The sequence below is a fragment of the Canis lupus genome, chromosome 7 (genome assembly GCF_011100685.1).
Source record: "Canis lupus familiaris isolate Mischka breed German Shepherd chromosome 7, alternate assembly UU_Cfam_GSD_1.0, whole genome shotgun sequence".
Taxonomy (NCBI): Eukaryota; Metazoa; Chordata; class Mammalia; order Carnivora; family Canidae; genus Canis; species Canis lupus.
Genome location: NC_049228.1, coordinates 63,587,170 through 63,611,052, shown reverse-complemented (window position 1 = coordinate 63,611,052; position 23,883 = coordinate 63,587,170). Strand labels below are relative to the sequence as shown.

The window sequence follows — 23,883 nt, the reverse complement described above, 5'->3', positions numbered from 1 at the left end:
ATTAGGAATGCTTTTGGCTGCAAATAACAGCACGTCCCACTAGCAGTGCCCTGCAGGCCGTCGGCTTTCTGTGAGTGGTGATTCTGCTGTGCAATCCTTGTGCATGAACCATCCATAGAATCTTTAGCTGGAGGGCTGTGCTTCCTCAGCTTCCATGTGAGTTCTGATTCTTCACTAGATCCACACAGGCCACCCACACGAGGCCTTTGTCTGCTTCCCACCTCCCCGTGCAAAATGCTTCCTCTCAGGTGGAGAATACAGATGCCCTCTGATTGCAGAATTGGAGCAGTCCTGGCTCTTCTTATAATAAAACTTCATTTCCTGTAATGCCTGCAGCCCATTTCTGTGAAACCGGGCCATGAGTAACTAACTGGAAGAGCAATGACTTGAGATTTAAAAAATTACTTTTGGTGGAACCCCCTGATAGTTCCCTTCATTATTTAAAATTAGCTTTTTTTTTTTTTTTCAGATGAGCAATTGAGATGAGGAGTATGGCGATTAAATGTTTGGCTACCACCACTTATGAGGGTCTATGTTTTTCATTACTATATTTTTTTTCTGTTAGGGGATACCCTGAAATGAGGTTAAAATGTTTTGGATACCCACACTTTTTTGCTATGTTTCTATTGCCAATGACAATGCTCTCACTGAGGCCCCCATCACCTGGTGAACATTGCCATAGTGTCCCAACTTGTCCCTCTATCTCTGATCCCTCTGATCTATTCTGTTCCCCGTCACCAAATTAATCTTTTTGAATTACTGTTTTCATCATGTCATTGCTCTGCTCATGAAACAGTGTGGTTCCTGTCTATCCCATGAATAAACTCCTGTATGTCCAGCCAGGCACTCCAATCCTCCACCATCAGGCCCCTGGTCTCTCTCCTTCTTCCTTCATTCCCCAGTGAGAATTCATGTCTTCCATGAGGCAATTCTTTGCACTGCATGATCTACCTCCCCTCTATTCTTCACTTGGAGTTCTCCACTTTCCTTCTCTAGGTCCTTCTATTCAACCTATTGCCAAGGGCTCTCTTCATGTAGTCTCCTCTTCCCAGACTTGCCTTCCTCCTCCCTACTAATGGATATTCTGTTGTCCTTATTACCCTGAGACATTTTCACAACTTGTGAGGATTGAGCAAATGCTAGATGAGTTTATTACTTATGGCTCCAAGACTTGGCTCTACCATTCTCCCTATTTATTGTCCTCAGTAGATCGATGATGCTTGTTACAGTATAATGAACAACTTCAGGGATCGGTTTGTCAGATATATTTATGGGAGACTTTGTTAGTTGCCCTTCCAATGTCTCCCTTCTTCCTTACCAATGAGATCCCTATTTTATTCAGCATAATAATGTGCCCGGCTGTAGTGGTTTAATCTTAAATATAAGCAAATCGGGACACTCACTGCTCAGCTTCCATTACAGCCAAGAGTGGCTATGTGATACTGGACTGCCAAGTATGCTAGACATCTTTGAGAAGTGTTTTGTTTCCTCATAAAAAGCACAGTGTTTCAAGAGAAAACTCAGTAATATAGAACCTTTCACTTCTTCTTGCTTTACATATCCTTAGGATGTATGAGACCCATATCGAACATTTTGCAATAGTAAGCAGTTGGACAAGAAGAACCTGGGTGGTTGGTGTCTTCGTTGAACTGGTGTGTCAATATGCAACTCTCAGCCTCCTGTATGTGAGATAGTCAAATCCCTTTAATACATAAGCCACTGTTAGTTGGGTGTTCTATTACTTGCAGCTGACCTCATCCCTAACTTGTTCAACTTATATTTGTATTTCCAGAGCCCTAAACAATGCATGAATTTAACCAAATGTTTTGAACCAGTATAGGAGCTGATCTTGTCATATTTCAAAAAAAAGGAGATCTTCAGGAAATTAGCCTTGTGTGCATGCACATCTAGGTAGATTGCATTTATAAGAGAAATGAACTCTTTCAATGACAAACTTTAAAATGTTAATTCATAGCTATAACAATCAATTCAATAATAGGACATTTGAGGAAGGAAAAACAAAGGAAACAGTAGAAAGTGCGCTAATCTTACTAACAGGAAAAAAAAGTGTGCTTTGGCTCACTTTTTAAAATAACCAAGTTTTTAGCTGTGAATAAGGTCCCACTAATACTTATCTCCACTCTTTCATTTTAGGTTTCCTTGTGAAAGCTTCCTTCAAAGCAATATTCTTGGCCTTCTTTCCTCTCTTACTCATTTCTTCCCATGAAAATAGTGAACTACTGTATAAGAAAATTTGGGAGAGACTTCTGGGCATACTCCAGCTAGCCTCTCCCTGGCTTTCCAGGCTCTGGTGGAGCAGCTTGACCTCTGGATGTAAATACCTCTGCTAATCCATGCAGTAAGTTTCACGGGTCTTGATCTGCCCCCACATAGGTGATGCCAGCAGTTTGAATGGACAAGTTCAAATCCAAGGGGATATATTAGGAAACTTGATTGTGGCTATTACTTGAACATAGCTCTCCAATGCAGATTTATTAGTAATTAAGTTGATATTTTGATCTCCATCAGCCTCTTCCTTGGGTCTACTGCTTAACTGGTTTCAAACACAGGAAGGGAAGAGTTTGTTGTTAATTGGTGACCTGGAATGCTGACTTAGAGCCACGGGGGTCTGGAATTCTTCTGGGATGCTTCTTATTTGAGTCTCAGAAAACTCAATCTTCTCATTTTTGAAATCATAATAACAATACTATTTCTGATTAGTTATTTATTAATTTAACCAGTGACTAATGAATATAATATATGCTATATTCATTTGCTGAATATACAGTGGTCAGCAAAAATAGACATGACTCTTTAATAAAAAAAATCAAATATAAAATTAAATTATTCTGAGTGCTACTAAAGAGAGGATCAGAAGGTCACCTTCCATGAAAACTGATAATAAGGGGATTTGATTTAATCGGGGAGATCAACAAAGGCTTTTTTGAGGAAGCAATTCTTAAACAGAGGAACAAATTGGTATTAACTAGTTGAAGGGAGACAGAAAGGATATTTTAGGTACATGCAAAGGCCCTGTGACAGGGAGGAGCATAGCAAGTACAAGGCAATTAAAAGAGTCCAGAACAGATGGAGGAGAAGGAAATAAAGTGATATTTTAGATGAAGTTAGAGAGCCAGGCAGGGGCTAAATCATGTAGAACCTGGAAAGCCACATTAAGTAAGGAGTTTGGTCTTTATCTTTTTTTTTTTTTTTTTTTTTTTAGATTTTTTAATTTTTTCATGAGAGACAGAGAGAGGGAGGCAGAGACATAGGCAGAGGGAGAAGCAGGCTCCCTGCAGCGAGCCTGATGCAGGACTTGATCCCAGCACCCCAGGATCACTTCCCAAGCCAAAGGCAGATGCTCAACTTCTGAGCCACCCAGGCGCCCCGAGTTTGGTCTTTATCTTAAGAATGATGTTTTAACTCCCCAGGCCGTTGAGACTCCCAAAATTCCTGTCCTGCTTCTTGGTCTCTCAGCCGGACTCAGAACTTGAGGTACAACAGAATCAATGAGAGGGTTTGTTACAGGAGATTTCTGAGTCTTTCCCAATTATTTGTAGTTCTAACAAGAGAACTACAAGACCTACTGCTTCCTCAGTGCCCACACTTTGAGAACCACCGTTTCGGGAGAAAGGCAGCTTTAAATGGGCTTCCTTCCTCTCTGGGATGTCGGCAGCATGATTTCTCACTGCCTTGGTAGCTTCCCAATGTCCTTAAACTAATGTTTCTTTTCATGTGTTGTGTATGGTCAGAGAGAGGGCTGTTCTGAGCCACCTACTCTGCTGTTGCCAGAAGAAAATCTTCCAAACTAACAATGACGGCTAATACTTACAGAGAAAGTATTGTGTGTCACACTGTGGCTGGCATGGCTGTTGATTGTACAACTCTAGGGGGCATGATTCACACCGTGTTTTAGATGACTGGCGGCACAATATTGGTTGAGTTGTGCAGTGCAGCAGCCCGGTGTAGCTGAGTGCTGTGCCCTAAACTTCATATGTATTATTATTTCATTTATACCACAAACTTTCCGTTATCCTCAGTTGCAGATGAACAAATTGACACCTTGAATGAATCCCTTTCATTCTGTGGCTTGTCAACTGCTAAGACTATTTCTTGACATGTGGGAAACAAAGTTTGCACGAAGCCTTTGAACTTCCCACTATACCGATCTGTAAAATGGGCACAATAGTATTGCTTCTTTGCCTCAGAGCTGAGTGAATTAATGAAGCAGCGGACTGAAACTGCTGAGAGTTTTGGGGAGAAGAGAATTAACTTTCACCATCTCTACTCTGTTCAAGAAAGTGATTTTGTGACGAGGGTATAAACACTTCCAGTTGTTAAGCAAGCAAATGAAGACAAGCACCGAAGCAGAGCGACGGCCAAGGCAGGTGTTTCAAATAGCACTGCAGAGCGATGGTAAGAGGCAGTCACTTTTCAAATGGCACCCTGCTTTAAAAAGCAACAGTTTCACCCACTGAGGCGTGTAAGAACAAGTTTCTCCGCCTCCAGTTCTCCTCCTTCCCTTAAGGACAGCAGGTGTTCAATCCATTCCTTCTTTGGTTTCTTCTCCTTCCTCGGTGACTAAATACAAAGTGCTAATTTAAAAAGTAAGGACTTGGAGAGTGCCTAGATCCTCCAAGCATTGTTATTGCATTGTTATTACAGACCTTTTACTTAGAGGTCACAGGTTCAAATCTAGGCTGAGCAGTAGTGACTGCACATCTAATGGCTGGCCATCTGTGGGCTGTTTCACGATTCACGTGAGATAAATGGATGACCTCAGCTTGCCCACCAGGATTCATCAGAATGGGCCAGCCACTGGTTGGCACTTGGCACAGAGGCCATGACCTCAATTGGTGGCTTTAGCCCTCTGAGATTGCTTCCTAGAGAATGTGCACATGGGGCAAGGGAGAAAGGACATAAGTTGCTTGGGAGAGAGCAAGAGCCATTGTCTTATCTTTCTACCTTCTTGATTACAAAGGAGATGCATCTTTTCAGACCTAGGGAAGGGATTGACTTCCTGGTTTGTCAGGACTTTATCCAGCAGAGGAGAGCAGACAGTTACCCGTGGTAAATGATGCAGGTGATGTACAGAGGAACACAGTTCTTGCTTTCTTGACTAAAAAGAGGAGTTGGACTGGAGAACACTCAGAAAGGGATATGACAGGGAAGAATAGGCAGGAAGCTCTAGAAAGGTAGAGACCTCCATTTCTTCTTTGCACATGGAAACAATCATGTAAGCCTCGGAGGCCCAGAGAAGCAAGCAGTAGGATGTCCTGTTGCTTCTCTTTTGCCTGATTGTCTCCCAGCTGGATCCATGCTCCCTGTAGCAAGGCCAGATCTCCATCTCCTGCTCTCATCATCTCCCACAGGGTCAATGTCAAAGACTAGTGTGGACACGGACACCCTCACCCTCTAGTAAGGTTATTGCCATTTCTGGGTCCAGGCAGTCCCAGACTAGTTTTGGCTCAGAAAACCAAAAAAGGGCAGTTGAGCTGTTGTTGTTATTTTCAATTTGAAAGTAGTCATTTATTAAATGATGAAATTACAAATAATAATCATGGTAAATATCTTAGGTCACCCTTCTAATAATCTTATTGATCTGGTCTTCCCTGTTGCCAGCATCTCCACCTTCTGCAAAATGGGTAGTCTTTTTCTTCATTCTCCTTCATGGAGAAGATAATTTGAAGAGCCATAAGAGGTTGTTTGCTTCTTTGAAACGTTTTCCAATAGTAGAGATCTCATGAATCCGATCCTTCGAGCAGATGATGCCATATTTACCAAGAGATCAAGTAATCAATGTGTTGCCTGTCAGGCAATTCACTTCTTGTTGATCTTGCCATAACCACGCTTGTAGATCAATTCATTCACTGACTTCAGGTTTGCCCCCCCCCCCATGCTATATATGGCTCCACAATCCTTAGCATGTTAACTGAAGTCTTGTTGAGCTGAACAAAGGTGCCACTGAAGATTTGTCGAGGGTGAAGAAGCTACAGCACCTTTTGAACCTTTGGCCTCACACCACTGATACTCTGACCTTGATGACAAATGCCAGTGTGGGTTCTGCAGGTACATAGAAGTTACCAGCTTTTCTTGCCACCCTCGCCACACGAATCTTTGTCCTGTACATTTGCCTATATTCTTTGCAGTAACGCTTTAACTTTTCACAGGTAAGCTTCCTCCTTGCCTTCTTTGGGCAAACATCTTTCTTAGACGTTTGGTCTTTCTTTAACTCTGTGAAATTCTTTTGCTTTTTCTTAAGTGTTTCTGGCACAGCAGAAACCTTCTTTTTCTTCCTTTCCATACCCTCTGTGGTTCTAGGCAGAAAAGAGGGGGAGCAGTTGAGTTTTAAGCTCCACTTGTTGTTTCCACTTGTCACATTATCCCTATTACCAAAGTCCTTGCCTGAATCCAAGGGCAATTTACTAATCACCAAGTCCTTTCCTGACCTTTGTTTGAGCCCGTGGATCTTTATCACACTGTCAATATAATATAATATGGTGGGATCTACATTGCAGTGTGTCAGCGTGTAACTGAAGCTGAGGCGGTCGTAGTCAAGAACATGGACTCTTCTGTCCAGCAGTCTGGTGGTGGAAGGGAAAGACAAAGTCATGGGGCAGGAGGCAGAGTCTGCAGGGTGGTTTGTGAGAACAAGGAAGAGTTCGTGCCTATCTTTTCAGTTTGAGAGATGGTGAAAAGGGAGAATAAAAAATGCACCAGGTAGAAGGGGAAGTCATTTCTAGCCAAGTGCCAAAGGTAGGTAGAAAGGAAAAGAATCAACCGCAAAGAAAGAAGAGGAATTCCTGGAAGTGGATCAGGGGGACATAAGGGTGCTATTATGGATATGCTTCAGATATGGAGAGGGAAACCCTGGCTCTTCATCAACGATGTGCTCTCTTTTCTTTGCACAGTAGACTCTTCACTGAGAGGTGACTGGGAACCTGAGGGATGTGCCAAAGATATGGGGGAAGGGATAGGTGGCCACACGGGGATAGAAGTAGAGGGCTGCCCTCCAGGCTGGGCTCTGGTGGATTTGCATCCTTATCTGTGTATAACTATGATCTTTAAAGCCATCCATAATGGCTTGGCTTTCAGTAATGCAGTGGGGGCCACTGCCCTATATTACAGAAGGTTTGACATGAAAATTGGAGAGAAAGCAGACCATAGAGAATTCTGCCCAATATATCATGGAATGGGAGAAAGAAAAGACCAAATGAGATTGTCGAAAAGTTTTCAAAGAACTTTACAAAAAAAGTTTTCTCTGCTTTAAGTCAAACAGCATGGAAAATAATAATATGGCGTTCAAGCTCCATGGTCTCTGTTGGGGGTGATGCTGGAAGAAAAAGAAAATGTGTTCTGTTGTTAGTCATATTTTAATTGGTCACAATGTGAGGCAAAAGTTCAAAACTAAATGCTGGAAATATCTCCCCTCTGGAACATTCAATTAAAATCTGTGGGGGGAAAAGCTTCAAAATGACAGCCAGAGAATAACAACAATAATAGCAAAAGTCCCCATTAACCTGGACTTGAGGGAGGCAGACTTGAAATGAGTCGTGTGTGTCTGTGTGTGTGTCCATGTGTGTGTGCACACAGGTGTCTGCATGTGTCTGTATGTGTGTGTTTCAGGGGCATGGGCAGGGGGCTGGAGTGGTTATCTTGCCACTTCTAGCGAAGACTCAGCCTAGCCTAGGTGTTTAGCATTATGACTCCTTCAAGGGTGTTTTGCTCTGAGTGAAAGTGTGATGTGGACAGAATTCATCTTTGTCATCTGAAATCCTGCTTTTCCATACTCTTTCTTACCCTTCGAGGTTCCTGCTTCCAACCCTTAGGAATATTGAGTATCTTCTCTCATGCCTTCACTCAAAAAGGATTTGAAATGCATTCACACTAAGGTAAAAATAACTGAAGATAGAAAAGATCAGTTACTTATCTCAGGAGTATTAGCACTTTAATAATGCAGGTCTTAGGTAAAATAAATGTTACTGAACTCTGAAATAGCATCACACGGATAGAAGCCTATTCTGCTTATTTATAAAAGGCATTTTGAGACCATCCCACACTCCTGCCAGCAAGAAGCCTATGTGGGATAGCTTATAGAATTACTTGGATCCTAGAGGGATCTTAGAAATTTTAACATGCTGTATTGATTAAGATGATGTCAAAATCACCATAATAAAAACGGGGGATTATTATAGACAAAATGATCTATGAACTCTTTAGCATTTAACATTCCATTTGACAATTTCTTTTTGTCCTCAAAGGAGAAAGTCACATGCCTTACAGGAGAGGTTCAGGTGTGCACACATGTATGAGCATGTGCACATCTGTGCCCCAAATCACTGTGCAGCACACATTCCACCCGAAGCCCCATGCACTTATGAATTCACTTGGTCCTCAAAGCCACCTCATGAAGAAGGTTCTATTATCTCAACATTACAAAAAAAAGGGAGCCAAGACAACTTGAGTGAGTTGCCCAAGTACATGCGATATGCAGATGGCGGAACTGGGATGTGAACTCATAGATTCAACAAGGGGACAATACCTGGGCTCTAACCAATCTGTAAACTGGCTTTGAAAAACTTGGGATGAACTTCACAGAAGCAGCTGTTTCTGAATAGGTGTTGAAGAATGAGTTTTTTGGGTTGGGTTGGGAAAGGTAGAGTCTCGTCAGTCTTCCACATGCATGACACAGCATGGTAGAGCTGGGGAATGCAGTAGGTCAGCAAGGAGAGCAGCATAGGAGGCACACAAAGGGTGGCCATGCATCCCCACTAGCCCATGGTGGTCTGGGTGTTCATCTCTTTTCCCGGCATAATTGCAAATGGTACTTGCTTTTACTCTCAAAAAAATCGGGGTTGGGTGATGCTTCCTGGTGCCCTCACCTACGGGGGTCTGTTCCTGTAGAACCTTGAAGGGCATGCTGCAGAGGTTGGATTTTATTCTGTGGAGTGGAAAGACATGGTTGATGGCTAGAATTGGTTGGAGAAAGGACAAGAGACATAACGGAGACCCATCCTTGTGGTACTAAAGGACTTACTTTGTAGGATTATGGGGAAAATGAAATTAAGTAGGTTGAGAACAGCATGGGATGTATCAAATGCTCAGCACATACTCAGTAAGTGGGGTCTGCAAGCTTTCAGATGGGCAGGTCCAGGGTAAAAATGGTGAATACAGCCTGAAAAATAGAATCCAAGGAGCACCTTGAGATAGTCTGGAGGTGGGGAGGTAACATGAGGTATGAAGATTTCCCTAGACCCCGATTTTGGAATTTTAAGAGTTCAGCACACTCAGCTGAGGGCTGTTACACTGGATGCTTATTCAACCTCATTCTGGCAGAAGGAGAAAAAAAAAAAAGCCCAACAACTGAAAGCCCACATTTTAATGCTCACAGCTGGGAATCTGGTCAGGGTCATGTTACCAATATAAACAGCGCAAAGCCAGCAGTCTAATACTAATATCTAATAGATCGAGTATCACACATCAGCATCACACATCAAACACAGCCTGCTTTTGAAGCAGATATCAAATAATGTTTCCACTCTTGATTATGTTCCCTTTGTTCTAAGGCAGTAAAAAAGAAATGAGTGAAGAGTCCCTGGTCACATTATTTGGGGAGTTGGTAACAGCAGGCCAAACAGTGAGTAAGGAAAAATATTTATTTATTAAGCACCATCAGTGCACCAGGGACACGGTATATAACATTACATTAACCCTGCCAACAGTCTTAGGAGTAGGGATCATTATGCCCATTTTATGGGTGGAGAAGCTGTGTCCAGAGATCAAAGAGTGGACAGTTATACCAGCAGTAAGTACTAGAGCTAGGATCTAAATACAAGCACTTCATAAGAGCTGCCACATTTTTTGGTAAGGAGTATACCATCATGACATCAAAATATGTAACGATGAGATAATTTCATACTTTCAGGTTCCTGACATTGGGGCTGCTTATGGCTTATCTTCAATTGTTAGGAGGGACATAGGCACCATGAATTAAAAATGTTGAGCAAGGAGCAGTGAACCCAAAGAGGAATGGCTAAGGTGGAAAATCTAGAGAAAGTCAGATAGTAAATACGTAAGTGATGAGAGCGTAATGAAGATTGGTAGTACTATGGAGAAAAATAAAACTGAAAAGGGTTAGAGAGTTTGGGAAGAAACTTGGTTTTACTTGAAATTAATAAATAGGGGCATCCCTGGGTGGCTTAGTGGTTTAGCGCCCCCTTCGGCCCAGCGCATGATCCTGGAGACCTGGGATCGAGTACCACGTCAGGCTCCCTGCATGGAGCCTGCCTCTCCCTCTGCCTGTGTCTCTGCCTCTCTCTCTCTCTCTCTCTTTCTCTGTGTCTCTTATGAATAAGTAAATAAAATTTTAAAAAGAAGTTAATTAATAGTAGAAACAGTAAGTGAATATATGGTGTCCCCCTGACATCTTGCAGCCCTGGAACCTCAAGGATGATATAAAGTGGGTTTGAATTCTGCTTCTTGCAAGCTGTCTGATCTTGGGCAATGTGTATAACCCTTTGTTTCCTCGGCTGTTCTGGGGAAATAACAGTATCCACCCCATGGGGTTGTTGTTAGGGTTGGATGAGGGTTAGATGAGTTCCTGCATGTCCATACTCCAAGTACTCGGCATATGTGGTATACTTTTGAAGAGCACTGGCCTTCATTGCCAGCTTCTAGGAGTGACATCAGTGGCCCACCTGCAGCTCTGGTTGTTACTTTATCATGGCTTTAGAAGTGGATGTCCCTTTGCCTCGTCATTTGTCCACATTTGGAACTCATTTGAACTTGACTTTGACTCAGAGTCTCCTCTTCCTATGTCTTTAGCTCTCTAGTTGGTTTGCTCCCCCTCTGCGTGCCATGATTATTTGGAACCCTTCTCTTCCAGCCATCCTACTTCTTACTCTGGTCTTAGAGCATCCAGGAACACATTTACACACACTTCACAAACTCTACACACATCAAACATAACTATCCCTTCCCTTCTGAGAAACCATAAGGAATCAGAAAGGAATTCCCTCAAGTTCTTGCCACTAGGTCTATAAACCCCCCTGAATCTGTCCATCTTTCTTCTTTACCCCCTGTGAAGTCCAGGCAAGTGTGCCTCGGGTTGAGGACAGTCCCCGCACTGTGCTCTGCATACCATCCTCTTACTTCTGACAAACCTTAGACTACCACTTCTGGTTTTCAACCTATTTCCTTTCCAGGATTATTCCTATATACAAGTTCAAATTTAAACATCTCCCCCATTTATCTTTGTCTTCTTGTTTTCCAATAAACAGCGCAGCATCCATGTCAATGCTTGACCTCTCCAATCTTGCCTCCACCTCAGCACTTGACCCAACTGCCCTGGCAAAGTCATCAATGACTTGCATTTTGCTAATTCCAATGGATACTGTTTGGTAGCAACCAACCTACGTGACCACTCTTTCTATCCAGAAAACATGCCTTCCTTGATGCTGGTTTCCTGATCTTCCTCCTACTTCTCTGGTTATTACTCAGTCCTCTTTGCCAGTTCATCTGCTCCCTTCAGGAAATTTTTTTTTAAGATTTTAAAAATTTATTTATGAGAGACACAGAGAGAGACAGAGACAGAGGCAGATGCAGAGGGAGAAGCAGGCTCCATGCAGGGAGCCCAATGTGGGACTCGATCCTGGGACCACAGGATCATAACCTGAGCCGAAGGCAGATGCTCAACCGCTGAGCCACGCAGGCATCCCTCACTCAGGAAATGTTTAATTTTTTATTCTGTCCACTTCTCTCTGCCTCCATGGCTACTACCTCAAGACAAAGCATTGACTTCTTCCACCTTGACTGTTCAACAGGCTTCTGAATACTCTTAATAGGACCTCTCTTCAGATGCCTGTACTTTAGTGATGACCCTCATATCTGAACTCTTTTACTAGCCTCCTTGTTCACCTAGAATAAAATACTGTCATAGTAATGATCCTCATCATGGCCCAGAAACCTCTGCATGTTCTCCATGGCCCCCTTCTTCAGTTTCATCTTGTATCCTCTGATGCATCACTTTCTGCTCCTGACACACTGGCTTCCTTCTTGTTCCTCAAGTAATCATGTTTTGTTTTGTTTTTTTCCCCAGCATCAAGACCTTTGAGTGAGCTCATCCCTTGGTCTGAATGCTTCTGTCCCCATTCTTTGCTAAATTCCTGTTTATCCTTCAGGAACAGAACTTCCTTAAGAAAGTTTTCCAGAATGTCAGTGAACTAGGTTGAGTCTTTCTATTATAGGCTCTTTTGGTACCTTGTACTTCTCCTTCATAATAGTTATTATGATGGACTGCTTGTGTAGTTTGGGGTCTAACCCCTCCTCTCTGATGTTTGTAAGTCCATTAAGATGTATTCCAGCATCTCTGTTTTCCCACAGTGCTCCTAGCATCTAGAACAGTGCCTGGACCATGTGGAATAAATGAATGAGAGGAAAAATCAACTTCAGTTTTCAAAACCATTATTTCCAAGGTAGACCTGTGAAGCTGTTGTACATAATATCCAGGTACATCTAAGGGTCAAACTCAGAGCTCCTGCCTTCCCTAAGCACTTCATCATCTCAATTCCCTTTTTCCATTGGTTTCAGGACTCTATCCAGATATCTACTACCACCACCACTTCTTTAAGCCCTGTTTTGAGTATTTCCTTCCCAAACCCTCTCTGGTTCTCATCTTCTCCATTTCAGCTACTGGTGTCACCATTTCCTTTACTTCTTTAAAGTCAAAAGTAGGAAGCTGGGATCCCTGGGTGGCGCAGCGGTTTGGCGCCTGCCTTTGGCCCAGGGCGTGATCGCAGAGACACAGGCAGAGGGAGAAGCAGGCTCCATGCACCGTGAGCCCGACGTGGGACTCGATCCCGGGTCTCCAGGATTGTGCCCTGGGCCAAAGGCTCCATGCACCGTGAGCCCGACGTGGGACTCGATCCCGGGTCTCCAGGATTGTGCCCTGGGCCAAAGGCAGGCGCCAAACCACTGCACCACCCAGGGATCCCAGTAGGAAGCTTTAAAAAGAGCATTTAGAGTTCTTCTTTTTTAAAAAGATACTATTTATTTATTTTGAAAGAGAGAGAGAGAGAGGAGGGGAGGGGCAGAGGCAGAGGGAGGGAAGGAATCTCAAGCATTCTCCTACTAAGGGCAGAGCCTGATGCAGGGTTTGATTGCATGACTCTAACCTGAGCCAAAATCAAGAATCAGAGTCTCAACTAACTGAGCCACATAGGCATGCCTAATGTTAAATATATATATATATATATTTTGGTTATAGAGGTATTATATGTTAGTATTATATAAGTTATATATTACAGAAGTATTATATGTTCAGAAATTTGAAAAGTGTATTTATAAAAAAAAAACAAACAAGAAAACAAAAATCACCTGTCTGACCAGCAAATTGTAACTATTTTGGTATATACTATTTCCAACTTTTTCTATGCATATACATATGTTATTTTTGAAGTGTGGCTGGGTGCTGCCTTCCTTTTTAAATTAACATTTATATTATGGGAATTTTCAAAATAGAACTATATGATTAATCCTTATTAACATGTCGTTATTTTTGTTTTATCTAATTGTCTTTATTTTTGAGTATTGTAAAACAAATATCCTATAACACTTCTGTGTGTATCTCTAACACTAAAAGCTTTTTATTTTATTTTATTTTTTACTAAAAGCTTTTTAAAACCATAACTGAACTGTCATTATCATACCTGACAAAATTAACAACAAATACTCAATTTCATCTCATTAGATGATGTTTGGTTTTCTCTGATTGTTTTAAAAATATCTTTTTACAAGTAGCCTAGTTTGAATTAGAATCCAAAATCCACGTATTGTTTATATCCACAGATTTTTTTAAAATTTTTATCTATTTATGATAGTCACAGAGAGAGAGAGAGAGAGAGAGGCAGAGACATAGGCAGAGGGAGAAGCAGGCTCCATGCACCGGGAGCCCGACGTGGGATTCGATCGCGGGTCTCCAGGATCGTGCCCTGGGCCAAAGTCAGGCGCTAAACTGCTGCGCCACCCAGGATCCCTATATCCACAGATTTTTAAAAAGTAGAAACATATTTTGCAACCTGCTTATAATCTACTTTTTAAATTTAAGAATATGTTATGCACATTTTCCCATATATTAAAGATTTTTCTTCACTGATTCTAATATTTATACAATATTCCGTACTTTTCATATCCAACATATTATTTTTGGACATGTAGATTATTTTCAATTATATCACCTATGAGTAAGGTTTTGATGTATATACATGAGACATGACTCATGAGAAGTAGAGAAAAACCTAGGCTCATGATGAATAAAAATACTTATAATGTTTTTGATATTGCCAATTGCTCTCCAGAGAAGGTATACCATTTACTTTCCCATAAATAGTGTATTCCTTGAAGACACTAGGTATAATTGAACAATTATCATATTTTTACCCAAATTAATAGGCAAAAATAATATCTTGGTTTTTTTATTTTGCATACCTTAGTGTGGGTATATATGGCTTCACAAGTTCAGTAGACTTTCAGATTTCTGTGGAAATGTTCCTATTCATGTTCTTTGTTCATTTTTCTAATTTGTTCTATTTTACTATTGATTTGTGAGGCTTTCTTTTTCTTTTCTTTGGTAAATTTTACTGAGGTTATGCTATGAATGTGGCAAGTCTCGTGTTTTTGGAGCTTGTTGTTTGCCCTTCTGGAATTATGTTTTATTTTACCCTGTCATACATATCCTTAGCCAACCCTAATTTATAATTTCTTAATGTGTCAATTCCTCTTTCAAATCACAATGCTGTGACTCTAACCGAACTTAATCAATAGTGCTTCCCTCTGATTTTTTTTTTTAGAAGCTCCATTCTCTTTTCTAGTTCATTGTGAAGGTTGCTGCCTAATGAATATTTCTGTAGCCACTCCTCCATCCATGACTCAACAATGGCTTTTTATTGCATAGCATATGAAACCTAAACTCCTCAGCCCAGTGTTTGCTAACATCCACAGTTTGACTTAAATTCTCTTTTCTAAATGTATTTCCAATTCATTTTGCACAAGAGCCATCCGTGGCAGCCTGAACAATGTTCTCACTCTTCCCACCAGACAACTCTTCTGATCATGTCCTTGCTCATCCTCCTTTCAAAGTTCACTGTAGTCCAAATCTTTCCATCTTCAAGTTCCGTCCTTCAGTCCAATCTACTCTGTGAAGTCTGTTGGGAGTTGCCTCAGCCCAGGGATCTCTTCTTCCTCTCTTTCCAAATACTTACAGTTAGCTCCATATGTCTTTTAGCATCTCCTAGTTGCTCAACTATTTAATTTTGGTTTTCTCAAAAAAAAAAAAAAGTGTGATTCCTTTTTTTAAGAGCAGGTGCTGTGTCATCTTGTTTTGATTCTTCTGTGGTTCATGCACTTGACCCAGGTCTGGACATCTATTAGCACCAAATTAATGATGACTTGACTCTACAGGGGAGGATGCTGCTACTCACATGCCAAGGGCAGAACAAGTGCTGAAATCATTTGCCCTGATAGTGATAAAAATGGTCACAGAACATCTATGATCTTTAACCATGCCTTCATTTTGGCTCGTTTCATACAGTTAACCATGAGCGATTGAGGTACAACTTCATTCAGCAGGAGTGGGATGAAATATTCATTTGCATCAAAGCTAACAGACTTACTGAGAGCAATTTAGTGATCTCAGTGGATGGACTCATTGTATGGAAAAGTAACCAATGGATGGAGAGTGTCCCCATCTTAGCCAGGGATGGGAAAACATAAGATCCAATCTGTTTCTTTAAAAAAACTAAATGATAAACTCAAGATGATGTTCACAGAAACTGTATTTCCCTTGTTAGGAAAAAAAAAAAGACAGATGAGCTCAATCCTCATGTGGTACAAGTTAAACACGCAGGTGAAAAAGAGAATCCATTTGTTTATGCTCACATTGGAGGAGAACATTGAAAGTCAAAGGTGTATGTCCAGTGGTTTTTGCAAAGAGGTGCCTCCTGGGGACCATGACAATCAATGTCATTCATGGAAAGTCACTGACTTTGCTATAGAGAAGGACAAATCATCTCTCACAAGATGTGCTTTCCAAGATTCCATGAGAACTCTACTTCTGGAAATGTCTGAATTAGAACAGAATTTGAAGGAGTCTAAGTCTAAATACAGACTTAAAGTATGAGATAATTGCCCTGGCTGTGCGGCAGGTTTTCAAAGAAATTTTTCGAATGACATGTTTTATCAGAGTATATGTTTTGTTCACTGATGTATCTGATGCACTTTAAAAAGTCCTTGGCAATTAGTAGGTGCCCAATAAATATTTTTTTAGTTTAGTTTAGTTAAGGTATTCTTAAATTCTTGGTCCTATGATTGGGTGGGTCCATGTGCATATGTATATCGATGTAGAGAAATAAAAAGAAAAACTATGTGCTTGCTCCCTGTGCTTTAATGTCCTGAATAATAACATATATTGATAATAATAATGGTGGTTTTCAACTTAAAAAGTCCTTTCGCCACCCATCCACTCATTCATTGGATATTTATTGGGCACCGATTATGTATCAGGCACTGTCTATATGTGCTTACAATCTAGGAAAAATAGGCAAATAAACAGACCAATACAAAACACGTGTTAGATACAGTGGTAATCAAAAGGGGCTTGGGGCACTTGGGTGGCTCAGTGGTTGAGCATCTGCCTTCAGCTCAGGTTGTGATCCTGGGGTCCTAGGATCAAGTCCCACATGAATAAATAAATGAAATCTTTAAAAAAATAAAATTAAAAAAAGGGGGGGGGGCTTAAGAAGGACAGTCATGCCAGTCACAGGGGCTCAGGGATGGTTTCCTACAGAAAATATGTGCAGGCTGGGACTGGAGGCGGGAGGTCCCACTCAAAAGACTGGCCCAGAAGGAAAAGGAAAGAGATATGCCTGCTCTAATGCCTGTCTGAAGAAGATCCTCATCCTGCTCTTCCTCAAGCATCTTCCATCACCTGCTCTCAACCAGTGGCTAGATGGAGCTGGTCTGCCATGGGATGAGTGGATCCCAAATAAACTGTTGACACCCTTGCTGATGTGGCACTCCCAGCCCTGAGCAGGTGGGGGTCACCTGATGTGTGTCATTCTTTATGTAAGCAGTCTGTCATCAACTCCCCACCAGTGTCTTGCTGAAAGCCCAGTCCAACAGCCATGGCCCTTGGGACTCTGCTGCATGCTGTGAGAAGTGCCATGGCCCCTGCCCAACCATCACTCCCTGGGCTCTGGTCACCCTGCTGCTGTCACTTCCTTAAATATAATCATTTGCTCTCTGCCACAGTCTCCTGAGTGATTGCAAGCACGCCAATGTCACTAGGAGGACTCCCATCCTTTTCTCTATTTCTGGAAGAATGGGGGAGAATGATATACTGTGTATAGCTCATTCTCCTGACCTCAAGGGGCCTGGGGTCCTTTCCTGGGCTCCTCTCCTCTTGGGGGCCAGTTGAGGCTCTCTGATTCCCTCTTGTTTCAGCTTCCATCTAGAGGAACAACTCCATGAATACTGTATGTGGGCTCTGATTTACTGTCTGTGGAATCAGGAATGTGTAATAGTGAAGGCCATTAGTTAGTAATTATTGACTCTGTGCCAAGGATTTTGCAATCATGATCTCTAATGCTGTCAATAACCCTGCAAAGTAATTATCAGTATTAGATGAGAAAACTGAGACTCAAAGAAGTTTTGTAATGTTCCCAAAGTCATAATAAGGTGTAGACTTAGGGCTCAAATTCTGGTGCATCTCTCTTCAAAGCTATGGTCTTTCTTGAATGTCATGCGACTACCCATCCACCCCATCATACTCCTAATGCCTTGTTCACCACATAATCCTCCAAATGGAAACTTCCACTTTCTATGCCATCCATCTTCCTATAGTGGCAGGAAACAGGTTTCTATCTCCAGATTGTCTCATACAGACCCTGACACACAGTGCCTACATCTCCAGGACACTGGGGCACACTCTTTCATGGTCAGCTTCTTCTCCCACCTCCTAACTCTTAGAAACAGTGACAGATTGCAGCTTTGTAGTGCCTTTAAGCCTTTGAGTTTATTATTAAATGGTTGTGATATTCTAGCCACTAGGAATGTAAAGAGACAAATCCTGCCCTCAAGTCCAGGATAAGAGCCAGACTCAAGGTCAAATAATGGCAATGTGATATCAAAAATGCAACCATTGGATTATATCTAAGTGACAGTGATGAGAGAGGCAAGGTTAAGGAGTCTGGGAGAATTTATTAGGAAGGTGATGCTTAGGTGGCCCATGAGGTATGAGTAGGAGTTTGACGGGCACAAAAGGGAGGGACAGGACATCGGAGATGGAGGGAGTTAGACTCACTCTTAGGGTCCTATCTTGGCTTGGCCAACCTCATTTGCACCTTCAAGGATAAGACATCTGGCCCCTCTAGATCTCAGTCTTTCCTTTACAGGAAAGGTATGTTGTGGAAGCTACCAACAGACTTTCAATCCTTTCTAGATGAATGTGTGATGCTACAGCAGAAAAACTTGGGGGAGTGTTCTTGTTTACTCAGATGAGCATGAAATTCCTTAGTCCTTAACGCTCTCTGCAGTGGGAAGGGCATCTGCCCTTTCAAGTCTCTGGACGTCCGTTCAGTAAATGAGCTGCTTGAGTGGCAGTGGGATTGAGTCATAGCTGGCCATTGCCATTGATTCTGCACCAGGGGCACCCAGGCAACCCAGCAGCCAGTGAGGGGAAAAGAGGACAAGTTGTCTTTTCCTTTCTTCCTCTGTTACAGGGATTCTGGTAATGATGAATGTGAGAAATGCAGCAAACCAAAAGGAAGCATAATTTAATGTTTTCAAGTAAGATTTATGTATCTAATTACAAGAGTAACACATATCCTTTGTAGGAAAGATTGAAAAGTAGCGGGGAAGAAAATAGTACTAGTCAGGTCAGTTCTTTACTAAGAACTAGTTTTGTTACTATTCTGTTCTTCATGCATGAGTTTTTGAAAACTAGACAGAGAATAATAGTGTGCTCCATATACTCTCTGTAGCCTATCTTTTTCACCTACTAGTGTGATGAAACATAGCCTGAGTACTCATCTGGTGTATTATTTTTAATGGCTTCATAATATGCTTTACACTATATGACTTATCCATGATTTATTTGAGCAGTCTTCTATCACTGAGTGTGGAGATTATTTTTGAAATCTTCTCAACTATAAACAACATTGTGATGAACATCTTGTGGCTATGTCTTTGTGCACGTAAATAATGACTCTAAATCCAGGAAGGGTGTTAATCAGGCAGACTGGATTTAGAAATAAGCCTTCTGTGAGGCTGTGTAGACAGCAGCTTTGTTTAGAAGGAGTTGCCTCCCCAGGGGTCTGGCCAACCAGAGACCTCACGGTGGGATGGTACCATCAGAGGAAGAGAGGGTCCTTAGCAATTTTTCATGGCACCAGGCTTCTGGTCAGTACTTTGGGAAATTAAAAATAGACCCCCACCCAGGCTGTATATTTGGTCTAAAGGGTACTGTGGGTGGATTCTGGAATTGGTTCTTGAGGGACAGAGCAAAGCACAGTCCTCTGGGATGTGTACACCAGGTAGAGAAAGGGCCTTGAAAGTGCTATGTGGAGAGGGATTCTCAGCAGGCCAGGCTCAGCTAGGTGACCTCAGACGTCCTTCCCATCTGGAATTCTGATGATTAGTGGAGCTGGTTTTGCAGTGTGACCAGACTCAGAACACAAACATTTAACAACTAAAGTAGCCCCTGTGGAGTTATAGACATGTCTTTCTTCTCTACACTTTCAGCCTGAAACCCACCTCTGTTCTCTCTGATGTTTGAGGTGGGCTGCGTCCCTTCCTCAGTCTCCTTGGCTATGAGAAGCTCTGTCTTCCCACAGTAACTATAGAAGCACATTCTAGAGCCCACTCTGCCCAAGTGCTAGATCTCCCTCCTAGAGTCCTGCCAGGTTGCAAAGAAAGGGATGAATTCTACACCCTGCCGCCACCATCTTTTGTTAACAGGCTTCCCATATAACTGGGACACTTAGGAGGGGTTCATAGTCTTCCTGCTTCTCTTTGGAGGCTTGATAACAGGGTCCTCAGGTTTATGGGAGGGTTTTGTTCGCTTTCACTTGGAATGAAAACATTTGGCCCCATAGGGACACAAATGAGGGTTGCTACAGGCCTGGCCTGCATTTGGCCAAAATCTCATTCAACACACATTCATTATTAGAATGGGATACATTCATCTGCCCATCAATAAAATCTTTGAAGGCAAGAATTCTTATCTAACTTGTTTACAGCTATATCTTCAGGCAGGATTAATATTTATTGAATGAATGAATGAATGAAGTACCCACTATGGCAAGGTACTGTGCTAAATGCCAGGAAAGCAACATGGTCTCATGGAAAGGCCATTGGATTTGCAGCCGTATAGTTGTGGGTTCCAATCTACATTCTGGCCTCCATTTCCTCTTCTGAAAAATGGGACTCACGATGCCCACCTCTTATGGAGGTTGCAGTGATTAAATCTGTTGGTCAGATGCCTAGCCCAGCACCAAGACGCAGCAGGTCCTGAGTCCTTATCGTGCTTCTCCTTCTGTGCATTCTGGATGGTGTGTCTCCCTGAGGACCGAGCCAGGCTGGGAAGATGCTGGAGAAGGGAGGGCTGGCTGTTTCTGTTCTGCTGTCGCTCCCCTGTACCTGGTGGAGGAAACTGGCTGTGCCTACACTAAGTCATCAATCTCTTTTCCGGCCCCACACCTGGAACTGGGAACTGGAAAGCATCCGCTCCAGCGGCAGCTGGTTCATCTTACAGCTACAGCCCAGACACACAGAGAATTCAGAAAAGAGAGGAGAAGGAGATTTTTGTCCCTCTCCATGAAAAAAGAGTGAAGCCTCACTTTTATTATGTACACTGGCACATCGGCTTGGCAACTGATGGAGTCCTTTTATGGCATTGCTTTGCATAAGACCGCATGATTCCAACTTACAGTACATCAGAGTTTGATTATATTTAAAAGTCAAACATGGAAGATGCCCATTGTCCACAGCAGAGAAGAAGGATAAGCAGCGGCATGAATCATGATTCTTTGTACACTTACATTCCCCAAACTAATTGCTTATATGCTTAAATAAAAGGCTCCACGTTGAGTACCAGTCATTAGCAAATGCAAGCTGATTACATTTCAGAAGCATGTCTGAACTTCCTAAGCCTTATATTTCACACCAGAAACCTATGCTGAAATATTTTCATGTGGTAACACTTTTGATGCAGGCAAAATAATTTAAACAAACAATTAGCCTTGAGAATAAAAGTGTACACAAAAGCACAATTAATGAATTTACTAATTGTTCTTCCCTGCTGTGGACATTGCTCAAAGTTGAATTTTAAGCTATTATATAAATATAAACTACTGTACCAAGCCACAAAACTGGATGACTCACCATCAGTCATTAACGTTGCCTTAAAAACAAACTTGAGCTCTTGGAGAGAAAATGTGTTCACCTAGGCAGACATTATTTTGAAAATAAAGCAAGTCTTAGATGATAAACTGTTCTTTGAGTCTTTGGGAAAAACACACACACACACACACACACACAAGAGATTTGTGGGTTTTAATGCCCCATATAAAGATCAGACAGGCAATATTTACCTTATTTGAAATTCTCCATTAGCTGAATAGGAATGAATTTGGTCTGTCCTGCCCATGTGGTCAAGTGAGTCTGCCGTCCCTCTCCCTCACGTTTCTGACTGAAATGGAATCAAAATGTGAACTCAAGTGCCTTTTGTGTTTGATATTCTCTATATGAGATCGGAGGCAGCGTCTTCCTCCTCCCCATCTTTTCCTTTTCAAAATCATCTTTTCCTTCTCCTTTAATTCCCAGAGAAACAATGTTTTCTAGATTTGCCTCGAAGGCTGCAAGCTCTAGAAACTGTAAAACAGAGGTTGTTCTCATGTTTTCCCAGCCCGGGAACAAAAGTGGGAGAAAGGAACAGAGGGATATGAGAGGGTTAGATAAACTCTGGCAGAACTGGTGGTGTTGCCTTAACCAGAACAATGACAACAACAAAAAGATCTTTGTGTCCTTTGGGTAGTTGTTTTTAAATACTGTTTCAAAAGACTGTTATTACTAATTTTTAGATTTTGTATTAAAGAACATGACAGCAATCACTTATAAATAATGCGCTTTAAAGTACACCTACTTGTATAAAAAATTGATCATTTATATCTCAGACTTTGGCGTGTTAAGGGACTGCATATGGCTTCACATCCATTTCTAAAGTGGAACATTCAGACACCCATCCCTCGGTGGAGTTTTCTTTCTTTTCATTGACACGCTATAATGTGATTGATTGATCTACAATATTGTGGTTCGATCTCTATAGGGACAACTGCAAATAATAAGAAGCTCTAGGATTCTGGAAGAGCTCACAGTGATAGGATATTCTATGGGCGAGAAAGGGATGTGAATGGTTTAACACTGGGGTTCAAGGGCTAAAACTTCTTTGGAAAATTGCTTTATGATATTCCACTGGATGAGAGGGCATAGAGTGTAGAAAAACAGAATGGGAGGCAAAGGAAGGGTGGTGACAACAGCGCCTCTTCTCCAGCCACACCAAATCTCCGTAGTGTCCAATGTGTCCTGGTGCTAGGACAGTGGCCTGGTCCTATGGTATGGCTAGGACAGGGAGAGAGGCAGTGTGGTGATGTTGTCTTAGGAGCATCATGAAGGATCCTCTCTGGGTGGAAACATCAGCACTGGGTGTTTTTTTTATTTTTTTTTTAAGATTGTATTTATTTATTCATGAGAGAGAGAAAGACAGAGGCAGAGACATAGGCAGAGGGAGAAGCAAACTCCCTGCAGGGACCCCAATGCGGAACTCGATCCCAGAACCCCGGGATCATGACCTGAGCTGAAGGCAGACGCTCAACTACTGAGCCACCCAGATGCCTCAACATCAGGTTTATACTGTAAAGCTCTGTCCACCTTCCCTTCCCACCCACCCCTAACCAAGCACTGAGGGGAGGAGCCTGCAGGAATAGAGGAGTGCTACAGAGGGGAGTCTCTTGCCACTCAGGTCACTTACTGGTGGTAGGTTGATGAGGTCATGATCTCTTTAAATTTGTCCAGACAACACATTTCTGATTATTTGGGTAATTTCAGCAGAAAAGAGGGCTGTGCCTATCTGTGTGGGAGGAGGCGGAGAGGGGAGGGAGAGGGCAGTGGGGGAAGGGATCTGACTTTGAGGGGACAAAGGACACAGAATAAAGATGGGAGAAGCAGGCAAGCCAAGGTATTTTTCCGTCTTTACATTTTGCCCAGGGCCATCCAAGTCCACCAGTGCAAGCCCCTGCTCCCCTGAGATCTACTGGAGAGAAATTTCTACAGGCAAAAAATCTAAGCTATGAGGGCTCTTCTCCGCCCGGCAGAGCCGGGGGGGGAATGCACCTTCCCAGTGGGAGGCCAATGTCCTGGGGGCTCTGCTGGGACAGCCTCAAAGAGGGTACAGGGGGCCGTGTTTGCCATGGTCTGATGACTCCTTTACTACTGAGTTCTATACTCAGGATCCCAGAGGAATGACTGGGTGCCTAGGTGCCCTGTCTCCTGCCTGTGGTTGGACCCTGGATCAGTCATCTCTCACCTGTGTGACCTTGGGATAGAGTTTTTGACGTTTCTGTATCTCAATTTCCTCCTCTGTAAAGTGGGGATGGTAATAGGACCTACCTTATAGACCCACTGTAAACATTAAATGAGATAATCAATAGAAAGCACTAGAACAGTGTCTGGTACCAAGTGTCATAAATGTTAGCTAACATCCCAATTGCTTTTCCCTCCAAAGAGTGCAAAATTCACCCCTGTATCCAAGAGAAGAACGAATCAGAACTGCTT

At 42.3% G+C, this 23,883-nt stretch overlaps 1 long non-coding RNA gene and 1 pseudogene across 1 annotated transcript; both read right to left on the bottom strand.

Annotated features, from left to right (window-relative positions):
- Positions 1–3,390: 3,390 nt before the first annotated feature.
- LOC119876414 lies at positions 3,391–21,728 on the bottom strand (annotated as a pseudogene).
- Positions 8,510–14,855, bottom strand: LOC111096910. Its single transcript, XR_005361713.1, has 3 exons — positions 14,485–14,855; positions 9,038–9,175; positions 8,510–8,941 (listed from the first exon to the last, which is right to left on the bottom strand). It is a non-coding gene; the product is annotated as an uncharacterized LOC111096910 (long non-coding RNA).
- Positions 21,729–23,883: the final 2,155 nt, after the last annotated feature.